The 10,740-nt window shown below is 43.0% G+C and overlaps 1 long non-coding RNA gene across 1 annotated transcript; it reads left to right on the forward strand.

The window, feature by feature from the left end:
* Positions 1-3,211: 3,211 nt before the first annotated feature.
* LOC133213086 (uncharacterized) lies at positions 3,212-10,170 on the forward strand. The gene is made up of 4 exons (XR_009725690.1): positions 3,212-3,272; positions 3,790-3,843; positions 5,232-5,285; positions 10,116-10,170. It is a non-coding gene; the product is annotated as an uncharacterized LOC133213086 (long non-coding RNA).
* Positions 10,171-10,740: the final 570 nt, after the last annotated feature.

Raw genomic sequence — 10,740 nt, forward strand, 5'->3', positions numbered from 1 at the left:
TCCCACAGCCAAAGGGCCAGGAGTGAAAGCTGCTGCTTGCTGGGCATACTCAGCACACAGTCAGCTTTCCAGCAGTGTCACCATCGTGATAAGACAAGGGGTAATGTCTTTAACTGAAAAAGGGTAGGTTTCGATTAGATATAAGGAAGAAATTCTTTACTGTGAGGGTGGTGAGACACTGGCACAGGTTGCCCAGAGAAGCTGTGGCTGCCCCATTGCTGGCACTGTTCACGGCCAGGTTGGACAGCGCTTGGAGCGACCTGCTCTAGTGGAAGGTGTCTCTGCCCATGGCAGGGGCTGGAATTGGATGAGCTTTAAGGTCCATTCCGACCCAAACCAGTCATGATTCTTTGGTAACTCTTCCTGAACAATGTTATTTCAGGCCCCGGTGATTTATTCTTCAGCCACTTTTGTCATTTTCTAACTGTAACTTTCGCTTGCAACGGTTTCCAGGATATATGCACCAGCAGACCCTCAATTGACAGGTGTTGGAGGAAGAGAGGCAAGCTCTTCTGCTAATCCAAGTGACCTAATTGGCAGGGCTATGGGAACGGAACAGATACCCTTTGACTATGCCAGCACTTTCCTAGGCCTTAGCAACATGCTGAGTACAAAGCTTGGGATTTTACCTGATTTAAAAAAATCTGGTGGACAAGTGAAAAGAAAATGTGATTTTTCTGCAAATGCAGTTCATGAAGTTGGTTAGTGAAAAAGAAGAAGATGCTTGTTTAGTGATGTGGATTGCTCTGCCAGCATGACTCCATTTCAGTTAAGTGCATTGTCAGAGGGGTTGTGGCGGCTGGCTGTGAATTAAGGGTGCAAGCTCTTGGCTTCTTTCCCATCCCTGCCTGTCACAGATACTTTGGCACTCTGCAAGCACAACAGCACCGATGCTTTTCTGCTTCTTGCTCTCTTCCACTGCTTGCTCCTGTAGGTTGCTCAGTTTACTTTGTGAGTGTGTTCTAATAAAGGCAACACAATATCCTTTTGTGCATTTCTTAAGTTTCAAATATCTGCTGAACCAGTCCTTAGCTTGAAAGGTCTTATTTTTCAAGACCAGGTTGGATGGAGCCTTGGGTGGCATGGTTTAGTGTGAGGTGTCCCTGCCCATGGCGGGGGGGTTGGAACTGGATGAGCTTAAGGTCCTTTCCAACCCTAACTGTTCCGTGATTCTATGATCTGCTTAGTGAGAGATAGAAATCAGCTGTCTGGGTATAATGGGGATTCAGCAGAAGGGACAGAAGTAGCAGTCCTTTCCACTCTGTAGCCTGGTGGAGTTCAGTGGTGGTTCCCCATAGGACTTTAATCCTGTCTCTGTGGTCTAGCTTGCTTCTGTGCAGTTTTCTCCTTGGGGAGGAACAGGTAAAGCTGATGTATACTCAAAGATTTCCCCTGCAAGCTGGCAAAACTCTCTAGCTTCATTTCAGTAGAGGGTCAGCTGTGCCTTTCTGGCTGATGCGTGGCAAGTGATGTTTCAGTTTATGCAGCAAGAGAGAGGCAGTGGCAATAGATAGAGGTGAAGACAAAGCCTTTATTGAGCTCTTTGGAGTGCTCACTGAATCATATTTTCCCTGAGCATGGTGCATCCCTGAAGCTTCTCTTTCCTGCTTGGTGATCCTGGTCCAAGGGTGGCAGTTAAGACTGACCAGCTGTCTGTGGCATGTATGGTCACCAAAAGGGAGAGTCAAAGTGCCTTCCTTCAAATGCCCATGTAGCCTCTTGGTTGTGAGGGCCAACAGATCTGCCCTGGGCTCCCCATCTTTGTAAGCAGCTGCTTGAGATCTGTTAAAAATCAAAAGGACAAAATTGCTCTGCTTTGGTTAATAAATAATGAATACAACAGCAAAAGCATTTTTCTCTTCCTGGGGTGCTATTGTCTTAGGAGGTAAGTAACATCTGGGAAGAAGAGTAGCCTTATTTTGTGAGATTTTGAACTCCAAATTGGAGAAACTCTGTACAACTTGGTCTGACTTCAATGTTGATGGTGTTTTGAGAGGGAAGTTGGACTAGAAACAGTATGAGGTCCTATGAATACTATGCATCAGACTTACTGACTGCTATGATTAATTTGTGCAGCTGTGCCAAGGAGTTGGCACTTCATGGAGAATAAAAGGAAAAAGTTAACCAAATTCCTTTACTTTGCATGGAAAAGACACAATTTTTTCTTCTACCTATGCTGCCCACTTTGCCATGGAACAGCACTTCCTTCAAGATGTATCAGCCTCTTAGAGCAAATGATTTCCTTAAAATTGACATTTGCTTTTTGATGGGCTTTCTACCTCACTAAGAAGCCATTCAAATACAGCAGATCTGACTTCATGAAGGTGCAGTTAGTAAGAAACACGAATAAGACAACATGGCAGAATTTGGGCTGAATTTATCTGCTCATGTTACATGAGGTAGTCTATAGTATGTAGGTAGTCCTCTGTAAGTATATGCAGGCAACTATAATTAACCTGTATAAGTAAATACAGGTATGCATCAAGTGCTTAGTCATGTTAATGCTCTTTCAAAAGGATTCTTCTGTGTTACTGAGTTTTTACAAAAGTAGATGAGCTCTCAGTCACTTCAGTCTGCTTTGTGGCATGTCGTTTGCCAGCAGTGCTAGTGGATGGCTGTTCTTTCAGGTAGGAGAGACACTGGCAACAGTCCTTTAAAGGACTCATGGCAACATCTCTTGTAAAATCCAGCCCTATTGATAAGGTCTGGGTTGAGTGGATTTGAAGGTTATATTTTGGTGTAATGTCAGCAGGTAAAGGGGAAAGAATTCCCACATTTGTGTTCTTCAGGAAGTTCCCATGCAGTTGGACATTTGCTGTGTCAGTATGTTGGCTGTGCCAAATTTTGAGACCTCATTCTTTGAAATGAGGCAGCAAGAGAGTTTCTCAGTGAAAAGCTTCTATGCTTCAAATGGTTTTATTTAACAAGGATAGGTCTCAAATGTGTTCTTGTAAAAGACTGGTTCTGGATGATGTTTACAAAAAGGTGGGGAGGAGGAATGAGCCAGAGGAAGACACTGGAACTAAGAATTGAAAGTGTAGCTGTTTGGGTATGAGCAAGTTACAGGTGATCAAGAACAGCATTGTTACAGCAAGGAGGAGAAGTTGGCCTCAACTCTTTAAAAGAGCTGTCCTATAACTGTGCTGTCCCAAATACGCAGACCTACCAGAGAATGGTGTGGCATTTCATATGAGGTATCATTTCTATTGGTGGTGTAGGGTGAAGAAGGGCCCCCCGGCTTTCCTGGACTGAAAGGGGATAAAGGAGAAAAGGTAAGTCCAACTCTTTATTCTCATTATACTATGAAAAGCTTGAGTTTATAAAGCTACTGTGAAAGGCTTATGGAAACAGGCCCTTTTCTAAGTCTTTTGGTTTACCTCTGTGTTTTCTTGTTTTGTGTTAACAAGGTCAGGAACCTTGTCTAAACCTTGTAAAATTCTAAAACAGAAGAGTGGAACAGAACAGAAGCTCAGTGCTAATGCCTCCACATACAGAAACGTTAGTGTTTCTTCAGTAACATAAATAACTTTTGAATTGAGATGGCCTTAGCTGATACTGTGTCATCATCTTATTTGGGGTGGGGGAGAAGGAAAAATAAGTTTTCCTGCACCGAGCTTGCTCTGTCAAATAGCGTGTTAATGTCAGCAACAGCCCCTACAGAGACTATAAATAAATGTTTGCATCGAAATGATTCTCCTCATTCCTTATTAATGTCTTGATACGTTACTTACGTCCTTGCACTTGCAATGGGTGTTAATATTGTGCTGATGGTGATTGTTGTTATTACAGGGATTCCTGGGCTCACCTGGCCTCCCTGGGAAGGATGGAGCAAAAGGAGAAGCCGTAAGCCTTTTTGTTCCTCCCCATGTAATCCCTGCCTTTCAGTGCGAGGCAGGCAGTGGAAATCAATCTGTATTGAGTGAAACATGTCTTGGGGATTTGTATGGTAATTTTAGGAGCAGCAGAAACAAATGGCAGGAGGTTAATAGCCCCAGCATTCTCCCTCACACGCTTGCAGGAGTCTTATGGATTAGCCATCTTGATTTGCTCCCAGAGCAGCTCTGTTACCATTCATTAAGATGGAAAAGGGAGCAGCTGTGGCAGCCTGTGGCTTGGGGCCCGCTGCTGCTGTGCTGGTTAATAGCTCCAACTCCAGAGCCTGGCCATTTGTTTTAAGTCTGGCAAAGGGTCATTGGCTGATGGAGATGGCAGGGCTGCAGGCACCATCTTGTACTTCCACAGTGGACAGGGGTAAGAAAAATAGGTGTCTTGGTCACAGAAGCAAGCACCAGAACTCTTTTTGTGCACTGCTAAAAGCTGATAGCAAAGGAAGAGGTGCAGTGTTAGCTTAAAGAAGGAGGCAATGTACCAAATACCGCCTTTAAGAGAACTACAGATGAAATGTAAAAACACACACACATTTTCCAGTATTTAAATACCATATTCCAACATTTAAATCACATATTCCAGTATGTCAAGCAGATACAAGTGTGCTTTAGAGCATTCCCTCCTTTTCCTGCTTGATCACCATCCCTTTGAATTCTCTTCATCCCAGTGGTGGACTTTTATCATTTCATTCACTGTCCATTTGTGGCAATCGTTTGGTGGTAACTGGAGGAACTTGAGGAATTGAGCCTTTGGAAGGACAGGCGTACACTAAAACAGTGATAAACAGCAGAAAAGCTCTTTTCTTTTTGTTGCCTTGCATCCTGTTACTGCTTTTTGCCACATTTGTGGATAAAATGTGGTTGTTTTCCATTATAGGTTTCAGAACCTACACAGCTTCACCACATCACATGTGGCATGGTCTGGGCTTGGACAATAGCATGCCTGGACTTGCAGAGTTTCTCATAAGATGCATTTTTTTACACTGTAAAGTCACCATTCCAAACCAAATGAATGACGTTATCTCCAAGGAATATATGTTTGTAGACTGTAGTTGGTGCAAGCTGTTCACAGCTTAGGGAAGTAATTTCTTGCTACTTAGGTGATTGTGTTTGAAGAGCAGACGAATAGCTCATTCAGTTTTCAGTTTGCCTCTTTCTGCTTTGCTATGTGTGAAGAAAGCACACTGCAGACTTTCAGATCTCTGGATAATGATGCTCAGGACTGTAGTTATTAGATAAAGCTTTCATTTCTGAGGCTGTATGTAATGATTATTTTGAGCCATCCTAGCTTTTATATATAAAAGGTTAGCATTTACCACCAGTATTGCTGTTTGTTATTTGCAGGGTGAACCAGGACAGCCAGGAGCATTTGGACTGCCAGGGCCAGCAGGTCCAAAAGTAAGCTTTCCATTTCTTCTTTATATGGGCAGGCATTGGGTTTTTTTCACTGACTCTTTATATGTGTGGATTGGTTTTTGTTAATGACTTTCTCCATTCACCAGTGTGAATATCAAAAGTCAAACTGCTCAGCTTCTTCAGGGGTCTGCTAAGGTTGAGCAATTAGGCAAGGTATGTAAAAAGAAGAAATACCTTTTGTTCAATCAACAGCCCAGCTGCAGAAGGTAAAGAAGATGTGTTTTAGGCACATGAGCCTTGCTTCATGTCTTAAGTAAGCACTCCCAGCTCTCACAAAGATGTGGGTGAGAATTATCCCTACTCTGTGACTGGGGGAAAACAAATTATCACAGTGAGATCTTAGCCTGGGTGTTTCTGCCTATTTTGGGGGCTTCAGTTTTGTGCCAGTAGATAGTAGGACTTGTGTCAATGCTCAGTATCACCAGGTTTGCTTCAAATATGTTGCTTCTGAATGGAAATCTGGTGAGACTTCGATGGGTGCCAGAAATGTGCCTAAATTTGAAGCCCTTCTCATGATTAATTCTTTAATCTCCTTTCAAAGCCTTAGCTCTCCTTTCCTTGTTCCTTGGTTACTGAGGGGTAACTACCCCTCATTTAGTTTCGGTCTTGTTATAGCACAAAAAGAAGATGGTACACTAGATTAACAAGTGTTTTCAGGGGCATCGTGCACAGCAAGGTCAGGTCAGCCGATGACTCAATCTGACAACAGATTGATTGCCCAAGTTTATTTCACCCATTTTTCTCCTGTACAAATACTGACCTTTAAGAAATGCATCTTTCTGGAGAAGCCATATCTGGTCATTCAAACCTTCCACTGAGTTTGCCTTTGTCCTTACATAGGAGTTAAGTACCTGAACACCTTTCCAGATACAGTCCTGATAGTCAATTTCCTCTGTTTAAGAGTACTCAATGAAGAAGTTCATTTATACAGGTCCTTCTAGGTTCCTCAGCTGTGGAGAGGCTTTTGAGTGTATCAGAACTGTGTGTCTGTGGATTAGTGACAATACTTGGTAGCCATCCCACAGCTCTCTGCGAGACCCATATTGCCTTCATCAACATGAAGGGGTTGATTGTGGAAGCTGCATTGCAGCATGTTCAGCAGCAGGTAAATGAGAGCTGTGAAGCAGGGATAAGCTGAGCTGAGTGGAGACACTGTGGATACTGTTTTGCCCATCAGTGGGATTTGGGACTGGATGAAATGAATGGAATTCATCACCCACAGTGCCTGTCACCTGCATCTCTCCTGTCATGTAAATAAGTACATATTTTCTCTCTTTCCTGCATGTTTCCTATAGTGGAATTACAAACCTGTAAGCTATAAGATGCTCCTTGAGGTATGGAGTTCCTCACCCTTGCTTTGCAAAACTTTCACAAGCCAAGCTGAACTGAGACATCTATATCTACCTCCAAAAGGGCTTGATCCTGCACAATGCTCTGTATTTGCACCAGGATCATCAGGCGCATAGAATCCAGCCAAGTAGCAAGGTGATACTGAATAGGTCAGCACTATGGGTTGGGCAGGATAGGTGCTGGCAGGGCTGGACCTGTAGACATCTGACTAGACAGTGCCAAGTGCTCCCAGTGAGGAGGTGAGCTTGGCCAACCGCAGCCTCTCAACTGCAAAATGATTTTGTGCTTTCACTGTGCCTTTTATTTCCCTCAGTGGGTGCACTACCTATATGCAGTGTCCTTGAGTTGGATTCTGGCCTGAGCTATTTTAAGAAGCTATCCTGACTTTGTTGATGGGGCTTTAAAATATAAAATACAAATCCACACACCTTTACTCTTCAGTGTAAACCTCAAATACCTTGGTGGTGTGGAGATGGGCAATTGTTGTGATGATTGGGGTTTTTTTGCTAGATGACTTTTTTTATCATCAGCGTCAATACAATGTCTCTGGATTGTACCCCAGGCTCCATGCAGCTCTACCTTGCAGTTTCTCTGGTTGGTTGGGATTTGGTCCTTCCTGGCTCAGTCCACCTTTATGTGCATTGAGCCAGGAAACCACAGTGCACATTCAGCAGTTGTATGTACACCTCATAAAACTCAGCCCCCTGCTCATCTGCTTGACTCAGGGATTTCCAGTCTTCTCCTCAATGGGAATTGCCAGCACTTTCTTTTAAGGAGGTGCCTTACAGCTTGTACAGATCTCATTGATTGTGTGAAGCTTCCAGTAGGACAAGTAAGGGTAGAGCAGGCTTCTGGTAATAGGACTTCAATCCACAGGGGTACCCTAAGGGATGATGAGCCCATTAGGGTACATGTTGAGGCCCTCTGTCACACGGTTTAGTGGTGGTAATGGTTGGACTTGATGATTTTAAAGGTCTTTTCCAACCTAGTTGGTGCTATGATTCTACGTGTGGGTTACAAGAGTGAAATGGCCTTGGTATGTCATCTCTGGTTCTACCACTTGTGCTGCTGAGTGAAGTCAGCAGGGGAGATTGTTCCTAGTTCAGTGTTTTCATCATAAAAATAATTGTTATTTTTTGTGTGTTTGTTGTTTTGCTTTCTTTTCCATTTGGTGGGTAAACTTCATTGCTTACCAAGAAGAATGTATGATCTTGCTGCCTACGACGGTGGAAGTAAAGAGCTCTCAATAGCCTTGTGCTAATTAGTGTGGGAGCTTCTGCTTCTAGATTACACTGCGCACTGAGATAGCAAGAAATATCCACTGGCCAGTGAAGAATGCTCCCACATAAATATGCGTGACCTGGCAGGTTAGTTTAATTGGAGTCAGTGGATCCAGATTAAAAAGGCCATAGCTCAGGTCCCTCATCATATTATAGTAGTGAAACAAAGCTTAGATTTTTGAGACTAAACCCTTTAGCCTGTGAAATCCTACAGCAAATATTCAGCCTTTCCCTTCTTTTTTCCTCCTATATTTTTAGTAAACAGTTAATGAGATTTTTCTGTGGCTGTCAATGCTATGGCACTGACAGAGCTGTAACATCCCCATCTGAACTGACAGTTACCTGCACTTGCTAGCAAAAACAGAAGCAGAGGGGAAAAAAACATCAAGGCTTTGAATTCTAAAGTATTAGGTAAGAGTTTCATTTTGACAAACTCTCTTCTTGTTTGCTTCAGCTGTTGAATGTCTCACACCTCTCTGGTTTACCAGACATGATCTCAGCAAAGGCCTTGGATGGGATCAGCAAGTCCTCTCCAGACAAACCCAGTTTCTCTGTAACTTTTGCTGAGTGTTATAGCCATGATTTATGTAATGGTACTGAGTTGGATTTTGATCATTTGGACAGCTTGAAGAAGGCCTTTATTTCTCTATAGGTTTTACCTTCTTTGACAGCAGTATTTTTCTGCAGGCTAAAGGGAGAGCATGCCTGTTGCCATTAGAGGTCTTGCACCACTTCCTGACCTTGCAGGTCCTCATGTGCCTCATGTTGTAAAGATCCCCAGAACAGTTTTGCCTGTGCTTAAACCCAGCTCTTGTTAACTGGTTTGTGAATCGTGAATCCCCCTTAACCTCTAAGTTTACCATGTGGTTTGCTTAACAAAGGTTCAGCCACTTCACAGCTGAGCGGATGAACTATTCACAGGCTTCAGGGCACAGGTTCACCTGCTTTAACAAGTCAAGTCCTCCCTGGCCAAGGGAGGGGGACTGTTTTGGCAATGGGCAATGTATTCCTTAAAGCAGTGGTGGAACACTTGCCAAGCACAGACCAGCCAAGGTCTGTTCTGAACAACTGCTCCAAATGAGATTATCATTTGGGCTAAGGTGAGTGTAAACAGGGATGTGACATGACCAGTGTCCTGGGCACTTGCATTAGGAAAAAAAGCCTCAGTTCTGCTAATAATTCATTGCAAACATACCTTGGGGGTTCTTTTTGTTTGATTGTGAGTTGTTTGGGTTTGGGTTTTTTTGTCTGCTTTTTTGTCCTTTTTTTTTTTAAAGAAGAATGGATCTATTAATATGAAATGCAGAAGTGATTTAAAAATAAAGTCTTGATCTGTTTTGAATCTTTATCTAGTACAAACACCCAGTACAGAAGCTAACCACATGGGAAGGGAAGTGAGATAAGTATGAAAAGAAATCAGTCATACAGGTGATAGGTGATGCCAAACCTGTTCTTGTTGGCAGACTCTGTTCTGTCAGGTCCAGTCTGTCTCTATAGGATGATTTTGAAGGCTGAGCCTGTTCAGCTGAGGATCCAGACCATTTTCAGGAATTGTAAGACACATAAAAGCACACAATGAGAGTGCTCTCCATCTCTCCAGGAAAAGTCAGTGTGCAGCCAGCTGAAGGGCTACTGAAATGTACCTGATTCTCTTTCATTTCTCCCACTTATGCTGAAAATAAACATCAGAGAATACAGTTCAGATCTGGTTTTCATTTATTCTTCAAAATAAACAATATCTTGAAGTCTGCGATTCATTTATGCTAGGATATGGCCTTTGCTGCAGTGTTTGCTGCAATGCATGCCTGTGCTTTGTTCCACCATCAGTGTTCATGAGCCAGAACAGAGCTCAATCACGCCACATGCAATGGACAGGCAATGACTGATGTGGCCAAAGCCTTTGAAATTACCTGTAGAGGAGCTTGCATAGGGCGGTTTGCCTTTTGCAGAAGGATAAAACTTGCTAATGTCTGAGCACTGGGGACAGAAGAAAACATTGGGGTATCACTTTGGGTAAGTAGCTGGAAAGTCAGACCCTGCTCTCTGTGTTAGTGCTGAGACAATGGAGAATCCTCAACAGCCCCTTGTGAGCCCAGAAATGCAACTTCCATTTCTGAATAACTGGTTTTATTCTTACATGAGACAATTTCTGGTGTTTTACTGTGCCTCAGTTTCTTGCCAGGGATCCGAGGGAAAGCAGGGTCCTCCAGGAATTAAAGGCTATGTGGGTGCACCGGTAAGTCATGGCTTTTGGTACATTTTTAATACTTTGCAAACTTTCTCTGCTTTTTCAATGTGTTCTTCCCAGCTGTGTTTTTCTTTTCTTTATCATTATTAAGCAATATAGTTGATGTCTGATCACTTATCTGTACCCTGTCCAATAGGGACATTTTCTTGACTTCATTTTCTTCTGATTTCTTTAAATAACAGACCTGTAGACAGCACAGAGATGTCAGTAGAAATGATTTGGTTACTGGCATAACAGCTAGTGGTTTTGTGATGCTTCCACTGTGTTGATGCACCATTTATATGGTGCTTGAAAATGTCATCAAAATACTAAAAAAAAGCCAAACCCAAACCCTATCTCGCAGCAAGTTTCCAATCATATTTCAAAACTGTCAGGGAAGAGCCTTTCGGCTCAGAAACAAACCTGCCTTGAATGAGCAGTCCGCAAGACCCAAATAAATCATGTTCTATCAAGTTAACATCTCTGTCTTGTGGTCTCAGCTTGGCAATTATGGAGGCAGCCTTTAAGCTGGTGCTGTAGGGGCTGATTGGATTTTCTGAGATTTAAGGACCTGACTGGG

Source organism: Neopsephotus bourkii, unplaced genomic scaffold (assembly GCF_033783945.1).
Source record: "Neopsephotus bourkii isolate Nb327-2 ecotype Australia unplaced genomic scaffold, CSIRO-AGI_Nbou_v1 NB_771, whole genome shotgun sequence".
Classification (NCBI taxonomy): Eukaryota; Metazoa; Chordata; class Aves; order Psittaciformes; family Psittacidae; genus Neopsephotus; species Neopsephotus bourkii.